Here is a 10,868-nt window from a genome sequence, read left to right on the forward strand (position 1 = left end):
CGGGCTCAAATTTTATGTGAACGTGACTCATTGTGTTGTGAATAGCAATTTCTTCCTGTCCATCTGATGCCTCATATAATATTCAGAACTGCGAAAGTGACTCGATCGAGCGTTTGCTCTTCTTGTTAATCCAAACATATCATATCTATATGTTTTTGGAATCAGGAACCAACAAGGAATAAGATGAAAGTGTTTTTAAATTGATTTCGAAAAAAAAATTTGATAATAATTTTTATATATTTAATTTTCAGAGCTTGTTTTTAATCCGAATATAACAAATTTATATGTTTGGAATCAGCAAATGATGGAGAATAAGATAAACGTAAATTTGGATCGTTTTATAAATTTTTATTTTTTTTTACAATTTTCAGATTTTTAATGACCAAAGTTATTAATTAATTTTTAAGCCACCAAGCTGAAATGCAATACCGAAGTCCGGGCTTCGTCGATGATTACTTGACCAAAATTTGAACCAATTTGGTTGAAAAATGAGGGCGTGACAGTGCCGCCTCAACTTTCACGAAAAGCCGGATATGACGTCATCAAAGACATTTATCAAAAAAATGAAAAAAAACGTTCGGGGATTTCATACCCAGGAACTCTCATGTCAAATTTCATAAAGATCGGTCCAGTAGTTTAGTCTGAATCGCTCTACACACACACACACACACAGACACACAGACACACACACACACACACACACACACACATACACCACGACCCTCGTTTCGATTCCCCCTCGATGTTAAAATATTTAGTCAAAACTTGACTAAATATAAAAACGGATCACCCGTTTTCACAGGCATAGTCACCGTGCAGTGCGCTCAACCAAAACATTGACAACAGAGTCGATCTCTGACCGTACCAATCCTTTTCGCCCCATTTCCCTTTCGCTCAACGACCATATCGCCCCATGACACTTTGCCCCTCAGTGTTGGATAAAGTACTATACTCTCGCAATTTAAGGCTTATGCAGTGGAACTTTCCATTGAAGACACCAATTGTACAAATGTTCTCTGTTTGTAGACTTTGCTTTCACATATTATTTTCTGTTTTTAACTCCGTAAATGTGCCTGCATTTTAAGACTTCCTCCCTTTTAAGACCTGATTTTTTTTCTTCTCTAGGAGGGACCCACAACACCCCTTGTAAAATGCTAAATTAAGACTGACTCCCTCCTTATCTACTCAGATTGTTGATGACTGTACTACTGTACTCAGATTTGACACAGATCCGTGCGTATGAGAGGGTGAAAGGTGGGAGGGAGGTGTGAGTGGGGGGAGGGGAGAAGGGATGGGGGTTAAACATAAGGGTCCTATTTCGGTGGTCGTGCACAGTAGTTTTCGGTTTCTGTTTAGGTGATTCCGTGTCCGTGTGTATACACACAGCCTAGTGGCTGAGGAGGGGCGTTTAGCGCGAGACGAATATCAGATGGCCTCGCTATCTTGCTGTTTATCTGTCAACCGAACCCTCGGCGGCGAGCTAACAAGCACAGCAGAGCAGACTTTTTCCTACGTTTGATGCGGAATAGTTTTATTCTTGTACATCTTAGAAATAGCAGACGAAATACACCGGCTTCGGACATCTTGCTTCTATCACATAGCAACAGCCCGGAAGTTCCGGTTATCCCCAAAAACAATTTGTCGGAGAGTTCGTGTCTGTTTACGCATCAAGTATTATTTTCCTTCCCATTTTTCAAATTAAAGTCATTGTATGTAATAAACTGTTAACTATAGTTGTGTTTTGCAGTGTTCTGTGGTGTGCTTTATTCTTTGTTGCATGTTTTGGTATTGAGGCTATGCCGTATTCCTGTTATGTCGTAAACTGACTCAGAGAAAACTTAAAATGATAGTATTTCAGTACTGCCGGATTTCAATCTTTTTTATAAAAAATATATTTTTTCGCGTGTGTGCACTGTTTACCGGTCTCTATTCACTGCATGATAACAAGATATATATCAAACTTCAGTCGAGTATCTTCACAACGTGACATCCATTCAGCTTTCAGGCAAACAAATTCTCTGCAAGCTGCGTGCTCCTGTTGAAAGAAAAGGCACACGTCGCGTGAAATTGGTGTTACTGGCCTTAGGAACAACCGCGTTCGTTGCTCAGAGGCTATCAACGGATTTTTTTTTTTCTTTTTACGATATCTGTACATGAGTATATATTTATACGTTATGCTTTTAAACTGGCTGTCTACGTTAAAACCATAGGGGGCGATGGATGCGTGAACAGGAACTGAAAATAAAAACGGACGTTTAAGTAAAATGAAGCAGCCCTGTGCCTGTGGTTTTTTCTTCGGCACGGTACTGAAGGGGCTGAGCAGAGCGTGTAATTATTACATACGGCCCTGGCCTGAGCAAATCCAAGTTTTTCAACAAACCGAAAAAAATGTGTACAATGGTAATGTTGATGACAGTGATAATAAGAATGACAATGATGATAATAATTATCATTTTTATTATCATTATTATTATCAGTATTTATATTATTTGCTGATAAAGGTTCGTGTTATAATCCAAAGGGTAAGCGTTTCTGTTCAATTGACTTCAATAACTTAAAAAGCCCGACATGGTTAAAATGTAAAGAGCAAGTGGGTCATCATGACATGATGGGCATTTCTCGTAGCAGTGCAACTTTGCCAAGAAAAATAGGGGTTTGTTCATAAAGTACAGAACATTAGAACCGACCAGCAGGGGGAAGCGCTGGACTGCTAGCATAAACACTGACCAGCCATGTGCAGGCCGCGCACAAGGCGCCGTTCCTAATGGCCTGTCAGCGGGCGCGTGGGCAAACCGATAGAGGGGTGTTGTTGGTGTGATGTTTACAGGCCTGGGTTAAACAAACTCGAAGAGCTACTGTCAAGGGCGGATCTGGGGGGGGTTACACGGGTTACGTAACCCCCCCCCCCCCACCCCCTCATAAAAGAGGTAATTTATTGGCTCAGGATGCACCAGATAGCTCTATTTTGCTTCTTTGGATAAAAAAAATTTCCGGGGGGGCATGCCCCCGGACCCCCCTAGAGGCTTAGGCGCCTTCGGCGCGGTCAACTTGTATCTTCGCAGTCATTTTGTAACCCCCCCCTCCAAAGTGAATTGATCCGCCCTTGTACTGTGCACGACCACCGAACTGGGACCCTTATGGCCGTCGCGGCGATCAGTCAATCCTTCAAGTGTGTCGCCTTGTCTCGTCCATCTCTCGCGAGACCAATCCGTCACGAGGTTCGATGTCGTCATCGCACGATCATCATGCACTTCCTCACTCGCCTTTCCCACGCCGCCTCGTGAAAACATTTCTCCTCACCGTTTCAGATCTGACCGGGCTATTACATGGGATAAGATCACCCCTCCACTTGGTCATATACCATAAATGAACGGCCTGTGTGCTCTCTGTGGTATTTACACCCCCGGTATAGGGGTGTGTATAGGATTCGGTCGATGTGTTTGTTTGTTTGTGTGTTTGTGTTCGCATATAGATCTCAAGAATGAACGGACCGATCGTCACCAAACTTGGTGAACAGGTTCTATACATTCCTGAGACGGTCCTTTCAAAAATTGGGACCAGTCAAACACACGGTTAGGGAGTTATTGGTGGATTAAGATTCTACAAGGACTTATAGAGGGACATATTAATGGTCAAAGGGAAATAACCTTCTCAGTTGGTGGCAGTGAGAATGGTAAGGACGGGGGTGTTTTTCCTACCTCGGAGGAATTTCTTGTTTTTATATAACTTTTGTAAATTGCTGATGCCTTTTCGGATTTTTCTTGATTTAAAAAAAATCTCACAGCCACAGTGTTGAATTTTGGTATGTGACCAAGCGGAGGGATGGTCTTATCTCATGTTAAAGCCTGGACAGATCTGAGACAGTTCGCGAAGGCGGAGTGGGCCTTTAACCACTTTTATACTATGAGGGAAAACAACATCAACAAAAAGAACCGCAACGACGTCAAATCAGCGTTACTCTCAAAGATACCAAAACAATATAAAATCAAAACTTGACTAAATGTATAAAAGTGTGACACAGATAAACTCATATCGTTCCAAAAATCAAGAATCAAAATCATCTCAAGTGTTTGGTGGGTTTTTTTCTCATCATAAGGCCTAAAAAAAAAATAGGTGTGGTTACGGTAACCCGACCTACCCTATTTTTAGGGGCCGATCCTATAACTTTTTATTCCAAAAAAACAAAAACCAAAAAACAAAAACAAAACCGAGTGCAAAAAACGCAATGAAAGCGAAAGCGCCCGTGTCGCACACTTATTTCCCTGTCAAGTAGGTTTAATTTGTACACATTAGAAAAAAAGTTTAAAAAAAAAAGTGATTGCCTACCTACCTACCCTATTTTTTGGGGCTATGTTACCGTAACCACACCTATTTTTTTTTTTTTTTGCCTAATCCAGTGAATATTTCGTTTTTCAATTTTGGATTCTGGTGTTGTTCTTGTTGTTGTTGTTCTTGTTGGTTTTGTGTGGGTTTTTTAAATTCAAAGATAGTATGCATGGTTGATTGGTTGAATGGTTGTTTGGTTCTGTTTGCCTCCGTTTAGTTATAGTTAGTTATTTTTTCTTTTAGCCAGTCAGTTAGTTTGTTACAGTCAGTGCAAAGTAAAGCGCTTTTTTTTCTGATGGTGGTGATCGCTCACTTAATGCCGTCTATTATTTCTGTGAGTGTGAGGTCAAAGAGTGAGCAAGGACAGTCGTGACAAGAGGTTTGGTGGCTTGTCGTCAGACCAGCTTTTTTGTTGGTCCGAGGGGACCATAATTATCGTCTTTTGTTTCATGTAACAAAAGGCGATATGCTCCCCGAGGAACGACAGCAAATTTGCCTGAAAAAAATGCGTTTGGGAGGTACATGCTTAAGCCAGGGGGGGGCGGGGGGGTTGCGCAACCCCTGTAACCCCCCCCCCCCCCCTAGTCCGGCCCTGCTCAAGTACACGAATGAAGGAAGCGGTACCTGAACTGCCAGTGGCTGGGGAAAGAAACGTCAAAAGCCTCAAACATATGATTATGCCCACTGTCCTTCCCCCAGCCCTCACCGCAGACTCTGACTCAGGTGTTGCTAAATGTGGCAAGAAATGCATCATACGTGAAGAACACTTGAAGGAGACCAAGACTGGTACCCAAACCGCTAACCCACAAATCGAAGAAAAATCTATGCGTTGAGCCTTATTTTCTTCATCTTCTTTTTGTTATACTTTTTTTTAAAACTCCTTGTAAGAGATCATGGGAAAGTAACTTAAGCAGGCAATTCTTATTGGTGAGCCTTTGTAACTTTTATGTTTGAAAGTAAACCAGATTGTGTTACAAGTTACATTTTCCTGTTTGTCTCAACAGATCAATTTTTTTACAAATTTCAACCATAATTATAAATTATAACACATGTATTTATTTTTTTCTTCAAAAAATCAAAAATTGGTACTAACAACTCTGATTCTAAAAACAGAATTTGATGGCAAACTTGGAGCTCAGATGACACCAGATTGCACCATCTGGGTTCTTTGTGTGGTGAGTGAGAGAAATCTGTTTTGACATTGTGTGACTGTGTCAATAGAATTATAATTTCTAGCGCCTGTATTGCGTCGTAGGCTGTTATCGTAGGTATGACGTCGGTATGACGTAGGTTTCAGGGTTTCGTCATTTTACAGACAGGGGTGTCAGCTTGTGTCTATCGGTTATGTCTGCGTGTTCGGTTTGAATGAAAACACACAGACTATGCATTTGTTTGAATATTCCTGAATGGGGAATGCTTAGTTTTGTTCTTAATAAGTTAAATTAGTTTAGATCGTATTGATAAAAGAATGTTTGGGGTGGCGACGCATAATCAAGCAGCGTCATGTAGGACCCTCTCCCCCCTTCCCCTTTTCCCGACTAAAATGAGTAAAAGTTGTAATGAACTCGGCCAAAGTTGAAACAAACGCGCACTTGTGGCCTGGACTGGCAGAGAAAGAACATGTCAAGCCTTGCCGGCCTTTGGATGAATTATGCATTTGTGATGCATTTGTGAAGTGAAAAAGTGTGTGTTGGTGTGTACCAATTGGAGTGATGGAGTGTGTGTTGGCTGTATGTCCTGGAACCGAATGCTGTTGTGAACCAGGGAGTGTTTCGTGTCCAGAGATGATGTAGACCAGGTGAGAATAGACCTTTTGTTATCGGTACATCTTCTTTGGAATTGGCACAATAATTTGATTGTTCTTTAGTCATGTGAATGTGTGGAATTAGATCTCAGCAAGCACAGAAAGTTGGTCCCCTCTCGGACCAATATTGGATTTGGCTAAATGGTCTGTTGTTTTGTCTGGAAATTGACAGCTGTAATAAAATGATGTGTAATTAACAACAGAAGAGTAGGCCAACGATAAGATTGAGAAAACCAAACATGCATGATGTAATACTGGAACTTGAATGATTGTAATTGTGGTGTTGATGACTGTGTGAGATGATACTTTGATATGAATTGTCGCTTCGGTAATTACTGACTTTGTTTTTACTTTTTGTTTTCCCAGCCGAGCGGACTCTTGGTGGGATAGCGTGTATACGTATGTTTAGCATAGCGTGTTTATGATAGCGTGTATGTTTTACTACAGCGTTTCTGATAGCGTGTATGTTTAGCATAGCGTGTATGTTTTAGCGTAGTGTATGTTTTACTACGGTGTATAGCATAGCGTGTTTTACTACCGTGTATGTATAGCATAGCGTGTTTTACTACCGTGTAGGTATAGCATAGCGTGTTTTACTACCGTGCATGTATACCATAGCGTGCTTTACCACCGTGTATGTATAGCATAGCGTGTTTTACTACCGTGTATGTATGGCATAGCGTGTTTTACTACCGTGTTTTAGCATAGTGTATGTTTAGCATAGCGTGTTAGTTCTAGGTAGTGTTTTACTACCGTGTTTAATAGCGTGTTTTAGAGCACACGTTACACCAGTGACTTTATAGTGTTGTGGCAACAGAACTTTTTTCGTTGTAAAGATTTGCCTCAAGCTACTTCTGAGTTGAGTGCGGAGTATGTGTTTCCACCTTTTTCAGACTAAGTGTTGAAAATGTTTATTGAAAAGTAGCATTAGTCTGACGAACCTATTTTTAACTTTTATTTTAAATGCTTGGTGATTGTGTGCGTGAGTGTTATGCAATAAAGAGGAAAGAGAACATCATTCAATGTATTCAAACTTTTTATTGTTTGTGTACTCTCTCCCTCTCCGCTTTTTTGTAAAATATTGCTAACACCCGCATGCGCTCCACCACATTTTGGCGTCGCCCGACAGTACAGATAAGTGGACACATATTTTGAGAATAGAAAGTAGTACAGTAGTAGTAGTTTAGGTATACACGCTATCCCACCCGTCACCAACCTGGAACCACCCGTCACCAACCTGGAACCACCCGTCACCAACCTGGAACCACCCGTCACCAACCTGGAACCACCCGTCACCAATCTGGAACCACCCGTCACCAACCTGGAACCACCGTCACCAACCTGGAACGACCCGGTGATGGACGGACTTTGGAGGAGAGACTCCAGCTCGACTATCGACCAACCCCAGGGAGTGGACGACTTTAACACCGTCAATTTCCGAGGATCTGTGGTGACTGTGTTTGTTTCTGCACGTGCCAGTAATGTGAAAGGACATTTAGTGGAACGTATCGACGGCCAACGGTGAGTGGAATTTTTAAATATCTTCCACAGAGGAACAGTGGCTGATGCGGAACAGGCGTCCTGATACCGTGTACGTTCTGTATATCTGCTTTATCATGTCTTGCTACTGACCCGGTAGTGACATTTTGCTGAATTCATGGACTTGTGGGTCTAGTGAGCATTACTGCATATTTGCCTCATTTGTGTGCTGTGTTTATGTTCAAGCATTTTGTATACATTTGAGCAGAATAGCGTCACTTGTGTGATAATGTTGTTTTATTGTTCACCATGAGCGACGGTGAGATGGAAGATGCAGTGGGGGGTAGTCCCATGAGCACCCCACAGTGTCTTCTCACCGGGATCGCCCTGAGCGACGGTGAGATGGAGGATACAGTGGGGGTAGTCCCATGGGCACCCCGCAGTGTCTTCTCACCGGGATCGCCCTGAGCGACGGTGAGATGGAAGATACGGTGGGGGTAGTCCCATGAGCACTCCCACAGTGTCTTCTCACCGGGATCGCCCTGAAACGTTCGCGACGGTGAGATGGAAGATGCAGTGGGGGGTAGTCCCATGAGCAACCCCACAGTGTCTTCTCACCGGGATCGCCCTGAAACGTTAACCATGCGAAGTCTGGGGCTTGGGTTATGCGTTGCTAGTTAATTTGTTTTAAGCAAACATGGTGAGCAACATTTAACTGTTGAAATACCAAATATTGAACATATTGGGAGGGAAGGATATATCTACATATTATTAAATGTTATATACTAACTTGTACAAGGAACCCCGCACAGTGCATTCGCGTGCAGTTGACGTACTTCCTCGGTTCCTTCGGATCATGGAAACATTATTGGATTCTTAGGGAGTGGGTTCAAGTAAAGTTGGGGAGCAGCTGTTCTGTGTTGCCTATTGTTTAGTGCAGGTTAGGCATGTAAATATGTTCTAAGGTTACTTTGTTGTGAAAAAATTTTTTTGGCGTCCTTGACAGTACGTTGTTCTCTGTCCTCGGGATCATTTTCTTTTATTATTCAATGAGAATCCCCCCCCCCCCCCCCACCTCCTGATCTGTATCATCAACATGTCGAAGTCTTTGTTAGCAATAGTGGTTGACATGTAGGTTCGAAATGTGTTAATAGTTTCGGTACAGTCAATGCATCTTTGAATACTGGTTGACATGTAGGTTCGAAATGTGGTAATAGTTTCGGTACAGTCAATGCATCTTTAAATAGTGGTTGACATGTAGGTTCGAAATGTGTTACTCAGGATTAGCTTTTGTGACTGAGACTTGCGACGGCTGAAGATATAGGTTAGCCCAATTTGAGTTTTGATTGGTTTTTGAAACTTCTTTGGTGGTTAGGGTTTAACATCATGTTTTTGTTTCCAAGACATGCCTTCAGGAGAAGTCATGCTAAGTTGGGGAGAATGTGGTGAGTGAGAGAAATCTGTTTTGACATTGTGTGACTGTGTCAATAGAATTATAATTTCTAGCGCCTGTATTGCGTCGTAGGCTGTTATCGTAGGTATGACGTCGGTATGACGTAGGTTTCAGGGTTTCGTCATTTTACAGACAGGGGTGTCAGCTTGTGTCTATCGGTTATGTCTGCGTGTTCGGTTTGAATGAAAACACACAGACTATGCATTTGTTTGAATATTCCTGAATGGGGAATGCTTAGTTTTGTTCTTAATAAGTTAAATTAGTTTAGATCGTATTGATAAAAGAATGTTTGGGGTGGCGACGCATAATCAAGCAGCGTCATGTAGGACCCTCTCCCCCCTTCCCCTTTTCCCGACTAAAATGAGTAAAAGTTGTAATGAACTCGGCCAAAGTTGAAACAAACGCGCACTTGTGGCCTGGACTGGCAGAGAAAGAACATGTCAAGCCTTGCCGGCCTTTGGATGAATTATGCATTTGTGATGCATTTGTGAAGTGAAAAAGTGTGTGTTGGTGTGTACCAATTGGAGTGATGGAGTGTGTGTTGGCTGTATGTCCTGGAACCGAATGCTGTTGTGAACCAGGGAGTGTTTCGTGTCCAGAGATGATGTAGACCAGGTGAGAATAGACCTTTTGTTATCGGTACATCTTCTTTGGAATTGGCACAATAATTTGATTGTTCTTTAGTCATGTGAATGTGTGGAATTAGATCTCAGCAAGCACAGAAAGTTGGTCCCCTCTCGGACCAATATTGGATTTGGCTAAATGGTCTGTTGTTTTGTCTGGAAATTGACAGCTGTAATAAAATGATGTGTAATTAACAACAGAAGAGTAGGCCAACGATAGATTGAGAAAACCAAACATGCATGATGTAATACTGGAACTTGAATGATTGTAATTGTGGTGTTGATGACTGTGTGAGATGATACTTTGATATGAATTGTCGCTTCAGTAATTACTGACTTTGTTTTTACTTTTTGTTTTCCCAGCCGAGCGGACTCTTGGTGGGATAGCGTGTATACGTATGTTTAGCATAGCGTGTTTATGATAGCGTGTATGTTTTACTACAGCGTTTCTGATAGCGTGTATGTTTAGCATAGCGTGTATGTTTTAGCGTAGTGTATGTTTTACTACGGTGTATAGCATAGCGTGTTTTACTACTGTGTATGTATAGCATAGCGTGTTTTACTACCGTGCATGTATACCATAGCGTGCTTTACCACCGTGTATGTATAGCATAGCGTGTTTTACTACCGTGTATGTATGGCATAGCGTGTTTTACTACCGTGTTTTAGCATAGTGTATGTTTAGCATAGCGTGTTAGTTCTAGGTAGTGTTTTACTACCGTGTTTAATAGCGTGTTTTAGAGCACACGTTACACCAGTGACTTTATAGTGTTGTGGCAACAGAACTTTTTCGAAGTAGAGATTTGCCTCACCCCACTTCTGACACCACATTTTTGAGTATGTGTTTCCACCTTTTTCAGACTAAGTGTTGAAAATGTTTATTGAAAAGTAGCATTAGTCTGACGAACCTATTTTTAACTTTTATTTTAAATGCTTGGTGATTGCGTGCGTGAGTGTTATGCAATAAAGAGGACAGAGAACATCATTCAATGTATTCTACCAACTTTTTATTGTTTGTGTACTCTCTCCCTCTCTCGTTTTTTTGTAATTGCAACACCCGCGTGCGCTCCACCACATTTGGAGAAAACATTTTTCCGGGGGGGGGGGGCATGCCCCCGGACCCCCCTAGTAAGGCTAGGCGCTTCGCGCCGTCGACTTGACGATCCGCGTCTTCAGTTAACAA

At 41.9% G+C, this 10,868-nt stretch overlaps 1 long non-coding RNA gene across 1 annotated transcript; it reads left to right on the top strand.

Moving 5' to 3' along the window:
* Positions 1 to 8,145: 8,145 nt before the first annotated feature.
* LOC138967249 (uncharacterized) lies at positions 8,146 to 10,670 on the top strand. Its single transcript, XR_011455885.1, has 2 exons — positions 8,146 to 9,677; positions 10,049 to 10,670. It is a non-coding gene; the product is annotated as an uncharacterized lncRNA (long non-coding RNA).
* The last annotated feature ends 198 nt before the right edge of the window (positions 10,671 to 10,868 follow it).

This window comes from Littorina saxatilis, linkage group LG5 (assembly GCF_037325665.1).
Source record: "Littorina saxatilis isolate snail1 linkage group LG5, US_GU_Lsax_2.0, whole genome shotgun sequence".
NCBI lineage: Eukaryota > Metazoa > Mollusca > Gastropoda > Littorinimorpha > Littorinidae > Littorina > Littorina saxatilis.